The following is a 16568-nucleotide window of genomic DNA, read 5'->3' on the forward strand; positions in this document are numbered from 1 at the left end:
TGGTCACTGACAGATGAGTAAAAATTGATTTTGAAGACACAATATCAATTTTAAAAGTCTGAAAGCTATTAAATTAGTGGCCTGGGTTTTCTTAGTTCTCTTCATCTTTCTGTGTCTCTGTTTCCCATATTGCCAACCAGAGTGTAACTTGATGTTTTTTTTTCCCAGAAAAAATTAAAGTCTGAAACATCCAACTCTATGCTCATTTGCTCTCTCCTACTTAAGTATTTAACTAAACTCTTTCCTTAAACTGCTGTCTTCTTATAAGATTTAAAGCTCAATTCTGAAAGGTACTTTCTTTAAAAATTACACATTTTAAGAAATAAAATTATTTAAATAAAGCAAAATAAAAATTACTCATTTATGCATATATTCAGCTTATCTCTTGGTGGACTAAATGATTACTGGACGGTGTGTTCACCAATCTTATTTTAAAGAGAATGCAAAGTACTCAAACAACATAAACTGAATCTAGTCAACTTTTAAAAATGTATACTCCTTCCTATGGTTTTATTTAACTAGCAGTAAGTAAAAGTAGAGTTTTAAAGACCTAATAGGCTAAGTTATTTTACATAAGTCTGTGTAATGGTTTCAGAAAGAAAAAAAATCTATGATCAACATTTGTCCCCACTTCCTCCTCCTCACTGTTGCACATAAGCTGTGGTTACTGTGAATCCCAATTAGTTCCATGGTGTTAAATGTCACTGACCATTTTTAGTCCTTACTTAGTTGAATTCTCTCTAGTAACTGGTACTGTTGCCCTACTCTTTTAGCCACGCCATTCTTTCTTTCTTGGACTCGTCTTCTCATCTCTGTTTCTTAAATGTTAAGTGTTCCCCAGAGTTCTGTCCACAGACCTATTCTTTTCTTAATCCAGTACTTTCTGTGGGTGGTCATGTACATTCTCATGGCTCCATGTACCATCATTGCACACACATACTAGAAATCTATACATCAAACTAGGACTCAACCCTGGAGCCCTGGTTCCAGGGATCCAATAGTCCAGTATATCTCTTCACATGGGTATTTTGTGGGCTCCCAAGAGGGACAAATCCAAAACAAAACTCATCATCTTACTCCATAATATTCTGCTCCTCTCTTTCCTATGCTTTTTAACTCAATGGATGATGCCATTTTCTATCCAGTTGCCAAAAAAGGAAACCTAAGTTATCCATTCATGTCATTACTGAGTTGTATTGTTGTCTCTGTCGTAGGTCTACAATCCATCCATTGCCTGCCACCTCCTTTAGATCACCATTAACTCTCACCTGAATTCCTGAAAAAATTTTCTAAACTGTCATGATACCAAATGCTGGTGAGGATGGGAGCAGAAGACAATATGGGGTTTCTTACAAAGTAAAACATGGGTTTACCATACGACCAGGCAATCACACTCCTAGGCAATCACAGAAATTAGTTGAAAACTTATTTATACAAATCAGTCTGCACATAAATTTGCATATGAATGTTTATAGCAGTTTAATTCATAATTGCCATTAATCGAAGGCAACCAGGATGGCTTTCAATTGGTGAATAGATAAACTGTAACATGTCCATATAATGGAATAATATTCAACGATAAAAAGAAATGAGTTATCAAGCCATAAAAAAGCATGCATATGGCTAAGAGAAAGAAGCCAGTCTAAAAGGCTGCATATAATACAATTCCAACTAAATGACATTGTGGAAAAGGTAAAACCATAGAAACAAAAACAGATCAGTGGTTGCCAGGGGTTCAGGAGGACAAGGAGAGGGATGAAATGGTGGAACACATTTTTAAGAGTGCAATGAAACTATTATGAGTGACACTGTAATGGTAGATAGACAACATTATGCATTTATCAAAACCCTAAAACTGTACCATACAGAGAGTGAACCCTAATGTAATCTATGGACTTTAGTTACTAACAAGTTACCAATATTGGTTCATCAACTGTAACAAATGCACCACATTAATGCAAGATGTTAATAACAGAGAGGGGAGGGACATATGGGAACTCTGTATTTTCTGTACAATTTTTCTGTAAACCTAAAATAGCTCTGAAAAATAAAGTATATTAGTTTTTTTTAAGTCTCCTAAACCGTTCTCCTTCTCTCTCGTTTTGTCCTTCCATCCAGATCACTGTGCAAATCAGGGCCCTGTCACAGCAAATATCTTTGTCTTGAACATTTTATATCTCTTCTCTAATTAAAATACTGTATGGTTCCCAATTGTCACTGGACAAAGTGTCAGTGCCATAGCAGGACATAAGAAGCTCCTTGAGTGTGAGGCCGGCTTAATTCCACAGGTTCATCTCTTCCAACATCCCTGCCCCTCCTCAACCAAAAACAAACCAGAAAACCAAAACAAAGAAAAAACAATGCTTCCATCGAGTTGAATTAGAATTGACTCTGTACTTAGGGCATGCACAGTTTCTAGGTAATTTATTTTTAGTACAAGAAACCCATACCAACTGATAGCAATACCAGAATCAATCAACAAAAACTGAAACATAATACCTGTTTTTGTGATTTTTTTATTCACTTTTAAATAAATCAGTGTAAAAAGTAAGCATCGAGCCTTTATTTGGTTGGGCTCCTTTTGTGTATAACTAGTATGGTTAAGATTCCTTCAAATAAGAATCCAAATAAATTTGAATAAAGATAACATTGCTTTCCCAGGAAATCTTTCCTTTACAAGAGAGGCATGTTTTCATTATCCTGAAGACAAGCAAGCTATATTTGAAATCACAGATCACTGTGTAAAAAATGATTCTTGCTTATCTGACTTGCAAAAATGTCAATCATAGTGGGTGACTCCTTACTGAGTGAAATTTTCCTCCTTTTCCCCTCCTTTTCCTTCTCCTACTGTACCATCTCACTGCCCTTATTCCCTTTTACATTAACTAAAATAACTTTTCAAATGATATCCTTTCTCTTCAATGATGCTTAACTTTCTGAAAAATTTTTTCAGAGCTCTGAGCTAGTACCTGCAAACCTCCCTCTGAATTCTGATATAATAAAAAACTTGTTCTCTCGACAAAGGGATCAGTCCATTCTTTGGCCGCTCTGCAATCTTGGCTTACAAAGTGTAGTCAAATTCTGAAGCAAGACAATGCTTGTCACTTTATCATATGATAATCTATAATCTCAAAGGTGTTCTCTTCACAAATCAGCCCATCTATTTTCCCCAGCACTTTAATTTCTGTTAGTCTCAGAGGTCTGCATTAGCTGTCCTTAAGCTATAGGGAATACACATTGTTATCAAAACTATTAGTGTTAACATCTTAAAAATAAAATGAAAAGTAAGGCTTGCTAGTCAATTATTTCATGTCATGGATTACCAGTTTATTTATCCCTTAAACATTCTGCTTTCAGTCACTTACAGGGCTTTACACATTAATTTATTCAGCAAATATTTATTTAGTTCAGTATATAAAGCCTGCTGACTTTGTGTAAGAAATTGGGGGAGAGGTAAGACTATACATATTTGCTTATTTTTGCAAAAATGGAAAATAAACTGAAAACAAATATAAAAAGGGTAGGAAAGAAAGGAAGAACAGACATGAAAGTGAGACGTAGTTGAATATCATATAGTTTTGACCTTGGAATTGGGTAAATGAATTACTTCAAAAAATAAATAAAAAAGAAAAAACTAAAGCAAATTCTGAAATTAAAAACAAATGGAAACAAGGGAACCTAATTGAATATAAACTTGGTGACATAAACACACACACAATATAACTACCCCCAGGAGACCTTAGAGCACAGTATTTTGACAACACATAATTGGTGAAACAAGAGTCTAGAACTGTTGGTTGATAATATTGGTGCTATAGCTTGAAGCTCACTGATATTCTATAGGCTAAAAGAAATACCATAATGCTAATTTTGTAAGGAATCAAGATTTATGAGAAAAAAAGATCAATTTCAAAATTAAATAAGTGAAGTAAAATCTATAATTTTAAATTTGAATAGGAAATAGTTTAAAAATCATGAATTTCTCACCCTCTTCTTAAGAATACAGATCCCCTAGATCTAAAACAAAAAAGATCAAGAAGCAAGACAGCAATAATAGGAAAAATTTAGAGGTCTCTAAATACTATCACCCTAAGACCGATTTCAGGTCTGAGGCAGGAAATGTCATGCCGCAAAGCAAGTAAGAAAACTAATAAAGACTAAGGTGACAAGACAAGAGAACATAAAGAGAAAAAAGGAAAGACATAAGAATAAGTCAGAAAGGCTGGCCAAATTTGGGATAATTTCAGCATCAAAAAGAATAATGATTGCAGTTGACAGAGACAGATTACTAAATAAACTGTCTTGAATTCATAATGATACTCAAAGAAAGAGAATTTATTGGACAGAATTGAAGTTTGTGTGGGCATGAAGTCATGAAAATTGATAAAAGATAAGAGTCAAACATCTACACTATCTTTTTGTTAAGAATGTATTTCTACACAAAGAAATTCTAAACTAAAAATTCAGAAAGAACAACAGAATTAGATGTCATCATTTTCCCACTGCTCGAGAAAAAAATTCAGATTCAGGTCATTGTCATCAACAGATGCAACAATCATTAGGTCAGAGGTTGACAGGAATATTCAATTAGGGAACAAATTATCTGTCACTGCCTGCTAGAGTAGGCCAAACAGATATCATGAGCCTCCTGTGCATCATGACATAAACATCCACCTCCAAAGAACTATTCTTCCACAAATATTTAACCTGAACTCAACCATGCTTTAGATTTAATTCTAACTCTAACTCCCGGGAAATATAAATGATAGAGGAACAAGTTAAATCTCAACAGAAGAAGCAATTAGCCAGATTCCAAACATGAGCATTCTTTGATAAGAATTCTTTGATGTAGAAAAAAAAAAGAAAAGAAAAGATAAAGAAAGGGAGTAGGCACTGTTCTAGATTAAAACAGACTTAAGAGACCAAGCATAATGTATGATCTTGTTTAGACCCTCGTTTGAATAAACCAATCACAGAAAGGCATCTTGGAGACAGTTTGGGGACATCTGAATACGGGCTGAGTATTAAATGACATTAAGAATTACCATTTGTTCTAGTTTACTAGCTGCTGGAATTCAATATACCAGAAACAAAATGGCTTTTAAAAAGGGGGAATTTAATAAGTTCCAAATTCACAGTTCTAAATTCACAAAAATGTCCCAATTAAAGCAAGGCTACAAAAATGTCCAATCTAAGGCATCAGGGAAAGATATCTTGGCCCAAGAAGGCTGATGAAGTTTGGGGTTTCTCTCTCAGCTGGAAAGGCATGTGGTGAACATGGCGAGGTCTGCCAGCTTCATCTTCAGGCTTCTTGCTTCATGAAGCTCCCTTGGGGGCATTCTCCTTCTTTATCTCCAAAGGTCACTGGCTGGTGGACTCTGGTTCTCATGGCCATGTCCTTCTCAAGCTTTTTCCAAAAGTGCTTCCTCTTTTAAAGGATTCCAGTAAAATTAATCAAGACCCACATGGAATGAATGGGTGGAGTCATGTCTCCATATAATCAAGTTTAATACCCACAATTGGGTGAGTCACATCTCCATGGAGATAACCTAATCAAGTTTCCAACCTATAGTACTGAATAGGGATTAGAAGAAACGGTTGCCCCCACAAGATTGATTAGGACTAAAACATGGCTTTTCTAGGGTACATAAATCTTTTCACACCAGCACACCATTCATTTTCTTTGGTGTGATAATTCATCATGTTGAGGTAAGAAATTATCCTTTTTCTAAATGTAGAGAAGAGTGTTTACAGAAATGATATGAAGTTTGGAATTATTTTGAAAATACTCTATTACGGCCATCCCAAAAAGGGTTGGGGAATAGATGAAACATAATAGGCAAAATGTGGCTACGTGGTGAAGCTGAAAAATGAGAAAATACAGGTGTACTGCAGTATTATCTCTATCTTGCCTAGGTTTAAATTTCCATAGCAAAAAGTTAAAAAAAAAAAAAAAAAACTACAAGGAAAAAAATATGAAGCCAAGAGGACAGGAATACCAGAAGTAAAAGTTCATTAGCAATATGTTAATAATGTCTGAACTAAAAACTCTACGTCACTTTTTCTGCTTCTGAATTTAATATTCATAGAAGCATATTAGGTCATTTTTTTATAGAAATTTAAGGTTAACCAACAGTGGGTGAACGAAAATGTTACGTAATATTATTTACAATAAATATTTGCTCTTCTTTCTAGATCTTTTTGGTGGTTTTTCTCCATTCACCCCACAACAATAAAATTGCACAGGCTCTACAGGTTCCCCCTTTTTCTTCACAAAATAGAGTCCTGAACACAGTTTTGTTACAATAAGCAACTCATGTCCCTCTCTTTCATAAAGGAAATATGAATATTGGAACACAGACATCTTCTGCATTCCTGCAAGAACTCCCTGGCCCTGCAGGCAGCGAGGCTGCATTGGTTAACATTGGCTGTGATAAGCATGGCATGGTGAGCAAGAATAAAGGAGGTTCTGTTTTATTTTGTTTTTTCTACTAGATATCAGAAGCAGGCCTGGCAGCAATAATGATTGGAATTCTTTTTAAGAAAAACAGTAATCTTGAATAATATGTAACAATAGCAAACATTTTTGAAAGCTAAGCATATACTTGTGAGGTAGTATTAACATCCCCTTTAGGAGAAAATGTGATTTGAGTGCCATAATCCATGACACTGATTGGTTTTTACTCTAGAACACAAAACAAGGTTGGTAAAATAAAATGGAAAAGATATATGGCATTATCAAAGTGACAATAACTCACACCAGCATCCAGCAATCAGCTAAATAATTCCAGATACAGGAATCCTTCAGTCTCAAGCAGGAGATGTGAAAAGAGGAGAAGAGAATCTTTTCTAATAACTTGTATTTTAAAGTGGTCTTGATATTTCTTTTTTAGAGCTCAGGTAGTTTACATGCATGGCACAAAAGAAAGAACACTGGATTTGGAATCAGAGAATCTGGAAGCAAGGATCTTACTGAGTGATCTTTTTTTAAATATTTTTAATGATAAAACTTAACATACAAACATACAAACATTCTTAAGATAAAAACATTCCATTCATGGCATACAATTAATGCTCTCACAATATCATCACATAATTGTATATTCATCACATGATCATATTTTTTAACACTCGCATCACTCCAGAAAAAGAAATAAAAAAGAAAAAACTCATACATACTACACCCCTTACCCACCCTTCTCATTGAACACTAGTATTTCCATCTATCCAATTTATTTTAACCTTTGTCCCCCTTATTTGTTTGTTTTTTATCCATTTTTTCACTCCTCTGTCCATACCCTAGATAAAAGGAGCATCAGACACAAGGTTTTCACAATCACTCAGTCACATTGTAAAAGCTATATCATTATACAGTCATCTTCAAGAAACAGGCTACTGGAACACAGCTCAACAGTTTCAGGTACTTCCCTCCAGCCTCTCCAATACACCATAAACTAAAAAGGGATAGCTTTTTAATGCATATACATAATCTCCAGGATAATCTCTCGACTCTGTTTGAAATCTCTCAGTCACTGAAACTTTATTTTTCTCATTTCTTCCTTCCCGCTTTTAGTCAAGAAGGTTTTCTCAATCCCTTGATGCTGGGTCCTGGTTTATCCTGAGAATTCTGTTCCACATTGCCACGGAGATTTATACTCCTGTGAGTCATGTCCCACATAGTAGGGAAGGCCAGTGAGTTCATTTGCTTTGTCAGCTTACAGAGAGAGGTCACAACTGAACAACAAAAGAGGTTCTCTGGGGGTGACTCTAAGACCAAACTTTAAGTAGGCTTAGCCTATCCTTCACAGGAATAAGTTTCATAGGGGCAAACCCCAAGATCAAGGGCTCAGATTATTGATTTGGTTGTCCCCACTGCTTGTGAGAATATCAGAAATTCCCCAAATGGGGAAGTCGAATATTTATCCATTCCTCCCCATTTCTCCAAGGGGACTTTGCAAGTACCTCATTATTCACTGTCCAAATCACTCTGGGATACATCAGGGCATCACACTAACCTGGACAAACCAACAAAATTTCATGCCTTATTCAAGATTCCATGTACTTATGGTGTTCAACTAAACTGACCACACAAGTTAAATTAGGAAATGCACTACCCAAAATATAAATTTTGCACCAAATTAACATCTCTCTCTTTGTCTCACACAGAAATTGAGGATCCTTTACTTACTGGGTGATCCTAAGCAAAGCATTAACTTCTGTGAGAATCAGTGTCCTTAAAGTGCAAAAGCAGATATAACCCACACCTCAGGGCTAAAGTATTAACACAGATGAATGTAAGTTGTAAAATTATGAAAACAATAAAAATTATGATCATTAATTCCTAAGAAATCAGGAAAAGGAGGGAAAAGAAAAAAAAAGAGGGAAGGAATCACCTGAAAGGAAATAGGTGAGGTGAAATAACCTTTTTTTGACTCAGTCCATTGTCAGCTCAGCTGTCTGAGTAGCTGTTTCTGTGTCACAGCAATCCCTTGCCTTCTTTGCATGCGACTAATGATTGAAAAAAGAATTTTTAAGTATTCGGAGAACGATAATGCTTTTTATACTATTCATACTTTATCTAGGGTATGTTTTATCAAAATACTGTGGAATTTGAGTTTAGTTTAAAAGTTTATGGGACAACCATAAATATAATTAGATTTTGATCCAAAGAGACTCTCTTCTTACAAATTCCTAGCTTACAGATTGAATCACGTCCCCCAAAATGTTTATGTTCAAGTCCTAATCCTCAGTCCTGTGACTGTGACCTTATGTGAAGGTGTTACTAGTTAAGATGGGGCCACACTGGAGTAGGGTGGACGCTCATCCAACAGAACAGGTGCCCTCGTAAGAAGTCTGGATACAGACAGACACAGAGAGGAGAAGACCCTGTGGCAGCTGAGGCAGAGGATGTTAAGGGCTGAAAGTAAGCCACGGCCAGACGCCAAGACAGAGTCACAGGACAGATTCTTCCCCAGAGCCTTCAGAGGAAATGAAGCCCTACCAACACCTTAATTTCAGACAGTTGTCTTCCAGAACTCTGAGACTAAATCCCTGTGTGTGTGTGTGGTATTTTGTTTTCATGGGCAGGCACCAGAAACAAACACCCCTGTTGTTTTAAACCATCGGTTTGTGATACTTTGTTACAGCAACCCCAGCAAACTAAGAAAACCTAGAAATAAATATTCTAAATTGAAAACATTTGATAAACGTGTTTTTCTTTCTTTCTTTCTTTCTTTTTTTTTTTTTTGCTAACAACAGAAAGGTTCAATTTCCCACAGAACTCACAGACCCTTGGCAAAGAGAATTAATTGGCACTTATTATAAAAATGCACTGCAAGTGTTGATGGTGATAACCATGATGGTTCTGAGGATGCTGAGGCTCCAACAAGGGTGAGGGAGGGGAGTGGGAAGGGGCCCTGAAATAAGCTGACTACTTGTAGCAATGTGTCTTATCCCTCATCTCTGTGCCCCATACTGCCCCCCACCCCGGAGCTGGATGAGTTTCCTTCTGCTAGCACCTGCCTCTCTTGGAAGGAAGCCGTCCCTGGCTGCCAGACCCCACCTTGCCACCCATACCACAGTCCAGACTGCTTAAGAACCATTGCCGTAGGACCGGCCCTGAACACATGACTACGGGACTTGCTGCCTAATGACCCCAGGCCCCCTATCCCTTGGGAGGAAAACTCTGAGGTGCATGTGTTCCACAAGTTTTCACAGTACTCTCGCAGGATGACGTGTCATTTAAACACACTGGTAAACCTGCCTGCTAAGGAGTCCTTTATTAGCTAACTTTCCTTTCTTGCTTCCCCATTCCTCTACCAGTATTTCCTAGATCACTTTCCAAATAAGCTGTTTGCACTCAAATTTTCCTCTCAGCGTCTGCTTCTGGAGAAACCCTAAAGAAGACACCGTAAACCTCATAGAAAATGCTCCTACCCATGAACAGTTCAACTGGTCAACCCTATCCAACCCTATCCTCCTTCTTCATTCTTTCCTCCTGAAAACCCCCTGAGGATATATGGTTACCTCACCATCATATTAGGCCGCATTTAAAGGGTGGTCATGAAGAGAAGGGACTGGCTTCCTTATCTATGATCTGAAGGTCTTGTCTTCCATTCTCTCTCTAAGGAATCATATTTTTAAAGAGATAAGTTACCAGTGAAGTTTCAAGTAGTCTGACCCACAAAGATAGTCATCACTTTTATTTTCAAAAACAATGAGGATGGAAAACTTCAGAACGTAAAAGAATTTCATAGCAATTCTTTTCTGTAGTATAAAACACTCAGCACAAGGCCTTCCACGATTTTCCCTGTCCAGTCTCATCACTCACTTGTTCTTTTAGAAGCTTTAAAGCCCTAGAGACACTACTGTTTTTTGTTTTTTTGGTTTTTTTTTTTACCTACATGGGGTTACTCTTTTCAGCAGCAAGGTTAAAACAAAACAAAACGCAAAAGAAAGAGAAATCAAACACTAAATAGGAAATTAATGGGAATAAATTTGATCAACTGCACTATGAACAAATAGAGTGCATGTCTTGTCAATTAATAAATTACATCTATCATCCATGGTTGGGGCAAGTGGGAGTGGGAAGAGTAAATAAAGGGGTCCCAATTGAGAAAATTAAAAACCTAGTGCATTCCCTCTCAACATTAGAGATTTGAGAGGAATGAAAAACATGGGGAAAGTTAAAAATTGGCAGTTAGACAATATAACACATAATCTTGCTTTCATACAATGTGGACTAAATCGCCAAATCCTACAGGAGCATGCCAATCTCTTCAAGCTGTTTACATGAGCTTCATTATTGCCATTTAGGGTGCTACTCCAAAAATCATCATGGGCCAGGAAAGGATGCAAATGCACTTACCAGAATAAGTTTTACAAGAAGCAAAATATAACAGTCAGTGGTTAAAGACTATTAATGAGCACCATCTCCTTGACAGGTAAGAGCTCTCTGTGGTTCTGTTCAACAGGTGTTTTATGTCTTAGGCTGCTTAAGCAAAGCATACAATGGGTTGGCTTGAACAACAGGAATTTAGTAGTTTATAGTTTTGAGGCTAAAAAATCCCATCAAGGTAATGCTTACTTCCTGAAGTCTGGCATTCTGGAGCTCGCAGCCGGCAATCCTTGACTCCTCTATTAGATAACAGGACACATGGCAGTGTCTCCCTTGTCTTCTGAGTTTTGTTGCTTTCAGCTTCTTACTTCCTGTGGCTTTCTCTTTCTCTGTGCCTGAATTTCATTCCACTTACAAAGGACTCCAGTGACAGGATTAAGACCCACCCTGATTGAGGGTGGGCTATACCTTCTTAGCTGAGGTAACCTCATCAAAATAGCTTACTTACAATGGGTTCACACACAGGAAGGATTAAGTTTAAGGACATGTTTTTCTGTGGTACATATGCCACAATAGATAAGGGAAACCCAGGTGTCTGAGGTTGGAAGGCTGCTACATAGCTGCAGAATCAGGGTAGGCCCTGTCCTGACTCTGAGCAAAGAGACATCTTTTTGTCTTTTTTTTTTAAAGACACTGTTCCAAGCATGCCCCTCTAAATTTTGACTCTTTTAAAAATGATTTCATATTCTTTACATTTCTATGGCATTTTTTCCTTTTGAAGTCTGCCTGAAACATGCTTTATAGGAGATCAAGCACAGCAGCACAATGGTGGATGAGTTTATTAGTCAGTTCATCTTGTAAAGGGCCTCTTGCCCATAACAGCTTGCTCCAAAGGGATAAAAATCTTCAAATAATGACTACTCAAGAAAATCCTCAAATCTAAACAAAAGTTCAGTTCCTCCTTGAATCACTTCTTAGCCTATTGTTTGTGACATATGCATGCAACCATAATGGCTAAATTGTGTATTACCTGAACTCACCATCCAGGGTAAGAAATCTTGTGCTGAGGGAATCCTCAAGTCCTTCTGTCCATTCCCCTGTCTTATTACTTAAAATCATCCCTTATACAAGGTCAGTAAGCATATTTTTTAGGATTTCCAGCCATGATATTCCAAGAGAAATCATTTCTAGTGTCTGAAAATCCTTAGCATCATTGTCCTGCAAACTAAAACTGCAATATTTACGTGAGCACATTCTTCTAAAGCATACAGAAAACTACTTTCCTTTTTATGTATCCTTCAATGTTTTTATATTGCTTTTAACTGTACTTGATCATCTCAGAGTCCCTCTGAATGATGTAAGGAAAGCATTCTTGGTAAAAGTTTACTGGTAAAAAATGGATGCTGACATAGGGGTATATGCCGCTTTGTAAGAAAGCATAGGATAGAATCCTGGTGCCACAGATCTCTCATAGCACATTCCTGTCTGCTTGCTTAAAAGAACATTTATTAGTGTTTCCAGCAACTTTGATTTTACTTTATCATTTTTCTAGAATCTATCTTCTTGTTTCTTGGAAATCTACAGTGATTTTAAAAATCATCTAAAATATTATGCTATAATATATGCCCATTATAGAAAGATTAGAAAATATAGGTGAGCAAAATTAAATAATGTACATAATTACACACAGTATGCATATATATGCATATATATACATGTATACAGAAATATAAATTAAGTACATATAGCTTTATATTTAAGTTTGCATGTATATGCTATTTTCTGTTAGCTCTTAGCTATTGTATAGGATTTTAGAGTGAAAGGTATTTCTGATTTTAAAATTCTATGGGTTGATAAATTACCTATGGCAAATCTATATGTAATACTTAGAATCCATTAGAAATAATGTTGCGAATATGTATGCTTTGACATAGAAATATATTTATCACATATTGCTTAATGCAAAATCAAGTAACAATGTCAGCCATAATATCATTCATTTTTGGAAAACACAGGAAAAAAATGTTTGGAAAGATATACACCAAAATGTTAACAGTGCTCATTTTAAAGTGGTGGAATAGTGTATGACGTTGATTGATTGACCTTTTTCAGTCTGTTTGTCTCCTTGTCTTTTTTTATTTAATTTGCTCACCTATATTTTCTAATTTTTCTATAATGGACATATATTATGGCATAATATTTTAGATGATTTTTAAAATTACTGTAGATCTCCAAGAAACAAGAAGATGGGTTCTAGAAAAATGATAAAGTAAAATAGAAGTCATTGGAACACCAGTAAAAGTACTAGGCACTGCCCACCAAAGAAGAGAAGATAGTGCTGCATCTCCCAAATGGGCATGTCTGTCGTTGTGTGCTAAGAGGAATGTTCTCTAACAGAACCCAACCTACATCACAACTCTTGCTTCTTCCTCCAAATCAGCAAAAGCCAAGCAGACCACTACCTCCTCAAAAAACGAGAGCAAGACAAAGAAACCAGTGGTGCTTCACAATTAATTTTGAAATGTTTAGAAAAGATGCAAAGATAAACAGTACCGGCACCATAAGGAATGGTCTGCACATTAGAGTTGGCAACAAGAAGTTATCAAAGAATAGCCCACCTCAACTCGGCTGACCAGGCAAAAATCTATGCAGGGAACCATTATTTTAGAAATACATTTAACGACCTGATCTACCAAGGACACAAAATATTAGGACACAGAGATGCAATCAAAGGCAATAAAAAAAATCAAACCAAACACCTGTTTTAAAAATCTTATCATAAGAGAGCTACCAGTGTTCAAGAAGTCCCTAATTATTCCTACACTGCAGTTCTCAAATGGTCCCTAAACAAATGTTTTGACCCCTTTGATCCATCAGTCATTAGCTCACAGTAAAGGAATCATTTAGCTGCTAAAACACCATTTTTGCCTTACGTAGTAAACCTGTCCACATTTTGTCTTCTCATTCTACCTTCTAGTACAAATTCGAGGAGCATGCATTGGCAAAAAAAAATCATCAAAATTTGGCATAACTGGTCTGAATTATTTTTGCTGAAGAAACACTTCTAAATAATGAAGTTTTGTTTGGGATACAATCAGAAATTGGTTGTTGGCATAGACAATGAGTATAGAGTTCAAATAAATTTGAAGCCTGTAATTCATAACGCACATCATTTTTTGGGGGGAGGGTGTATGGTCCGGGAATCAAACCCGAGTCTCCCATGTAGAAGGCGAGAGTTCTACCACTGAACCACCCTTGCACCCAGGCATATCATTTTGAGAGAATTCTGATGCTTTAGTTTCTCAGCTGCTAAAACAAATACCATAATAACAGATTGCCTAAACAACAGGAATTCATTGGTTCACAGTTTCAGAGGCTTTAAAAAGTCCACTTTCTCTTAAATTCAGTATCTTCTAGTTGGCCAACAATCTTTGGGGTTCCTTGGCTTTTCTGTCACGTGGCAATGCACATAGTGGCATCTCCTCCTTTCTCTTCCAAGTTCCTTTGACGTCCTGTTTTGGGCTCCCCATGGCTTCTCTCCATCTACTTTCTCTGTGTTTACAAAGAACTCCAGCAATCCAGATTAAAGCCCAACCTGATTCAAAAGAGCCACATCTTAACCGAAGTAACATCTTGAAGAGATCTTATTTACAATGGGTCCACACCCACCAGAAGGCAGACCAGAACCAAGAACATGTCCAAACTGAGGTAGACAATTCAGCCCATATTCATCTGGGAATATAGCAGGGGCTCAAGAAATAGTCTGATTAATTGATTTAAGTAACTAATCAATGATTAAATAATGCAATAATGAGGTAACTCATCAACAAATACCAAAAGCCTACTTTTCCAGGCTCTAGGGACACAGTTTAAACCGGACAAGTAAAGTACATGCCCACAGGTAATATGCTACATTGTAATGAGCAAAAGAAAAATAGAATAAAGTATGTCGAAGTGTTCATACATTGCTATAGAAATTTTTACCAATCCATGATAAATTCGCCCAGACATTTTTCCAAAACTTATGTGAATAGGTGATGGCTGATAAAAGGTATGGAAGACAATGGTTCTTTCCTAGGGAGAATTAATCAATTCTTTATTTTTCTTAAACTGAAAGAAAGACACTCTATGAACTGAAACTTTTAGAATAGTTGTGAAATGAAAAGAGGCTTTCAAGTAACATTTTCTACAATGGTACATCCTGCGCAATTTAAACACTGGTTTGATTTTTACTAAATATAGAGATTATCATAAAATGTATTCCAAGAAAAATCCCTTCCAAATCTAAGAGCCTCTGAAATTCTCACGAAGTGCACATGCAATTAAGACAGAAAACAGATGATGTAGATTGGGTTATTTAAATCCGCAGACACATGGGAAAGGCAGAGACCCAATCACATTTGGGCAGAGTAAGATTCTCAAGGAACCAAAAAGGCTGCATCGTATGTATTAAACCAGATATTAACCTACAAATCATCAGTTTACCAAAATTTTTATAAAACAGAGTTGGCTAATTCACCTTTTGTTTAAGAGACCCATGGGTTGCTGGACCCTCTTGAATTGCTGATATCACAGCAAAAATGGCATCAAGAAACTATAACTTAACTGCTAAAAAACTCAAGTTTCTAGGAATTTTATACAATAGAATGGGTGAAACTAAAACAAACCAGAGAAGGTCAATGGCAATGAATCGAAATGAAAATTTCACGTTTGTAGCCATAAACTCTTCTCAATTTTCCTATCATTTACCCAGTTTCCCCAGGCTTCAAAATTCAGAATCATTTATATTCTTGCCTCGTTGTATTTATGACCTATATTCAAGCACTCTCCATACCTTGAACTTTCTTATTGGGTACTGCATCTAAAATTTTCACAATCTGTGCAGGGCAGCATTTGTCACCCTCTGCCTTCTGAAAGCTTCCTCTTTCTCCATTCCATCCCACTCACTGCTGCTATACTAACATTTTTCATACACCAATTTCACTAGATCATCTTCCAGTTTAAGAGTATGCAGTGGCTTCCAAGTATCTGCTGAATCAAATCCACATCCCTGCAATGGGTGTTGGAGGACCCCATCTATTGGCCATGGTTGGGCTCTAAATGGGGGGGGGGGGGGGGCACACAGCCCAGAGGAAGAATTGGGCTTTGGTATTAGGTACATGCTGCATTTAATTGCAGCTCTGCCACTTACTTCCTATGTAACACTGAGTGATTTACTATACTTCCCTGACCCTCAGTAAAGTCGTTTGTAAAATGGGAATATTAAAATCAACTGTTTTTTATGAGGATTCAGTAGGAGGCCTCCTCACACACTAAGGGCACACAGTAGCTCATTTACATTTCCATTGCTTTATTCACAGTTTTCCCCCAGACTGGAAAGCCCATCCTCCCACCCTCTACCCTTCAAAAATCTTAATTGCCTCCCAAGACTCACCTTCAGTCTATATTCACATCAACCTACAAAAATTGTGTTTTCTTCATTTGGGAAAACTATGCTTATCTGATAGAGAAGATTGGCCTCTCTGATCAAGGATAGTATGTAGCTTTGAATTTTTTTTTTTTAAAAGAAAAATACACTTTCTAGGTAGGAAAGAAACCAGCCTGCTAGAGACAGAAGTCACTGTGGCAGAACCTTCTCACATTCAACCCAAAATTGTTCCCTTATTCTGGGTCTTGGAGGGATGCATTTGTGTTACACAATCCCAAAACCACTTTTTCACCCCAATTGTTC

General features: G+C 36.8%; 2 protein-coding genes across 6 annotated transcripts in view; one reads left to right on the top strand and one right to left on the bottom strand.

Moving 5' to 3' along the window:
* Positions 1-16568, top strand: part of OPRM1 (opioid receptor mu 1) — a 212527-nt gene that overhangs the window by 190810 nt on the left and 5149 nt on the right. The window lies entirely within an intron of this gene.
* The window catches only part of IPCEF1 (interaction protein for cytohesin exchange factors 1), a 184578-nt gene that overhangs the window by 59760 nt on the left and 108250 nt on the right, over positions 1-16568 (bottom strand). The gene's annotated exons all lie outside the window — the stretch shown is intronic.

Source organism: Tamandua tetradactyla, chromosome 2 (assembly GCF_023851605.1).
Source record: "Tamandua tetradactyla isolate mTamTet1 chromosome 2, mTamTet1.pri, whole genome shotgun sequence".
NCBI classification, from domain to species: domain Eukaryota; kingdom Metazoa; phylum Chordata; class Mammalia; order Pilosa; family Myrmecophagidae; genus Tamandua; species Tamandua tetradactyla.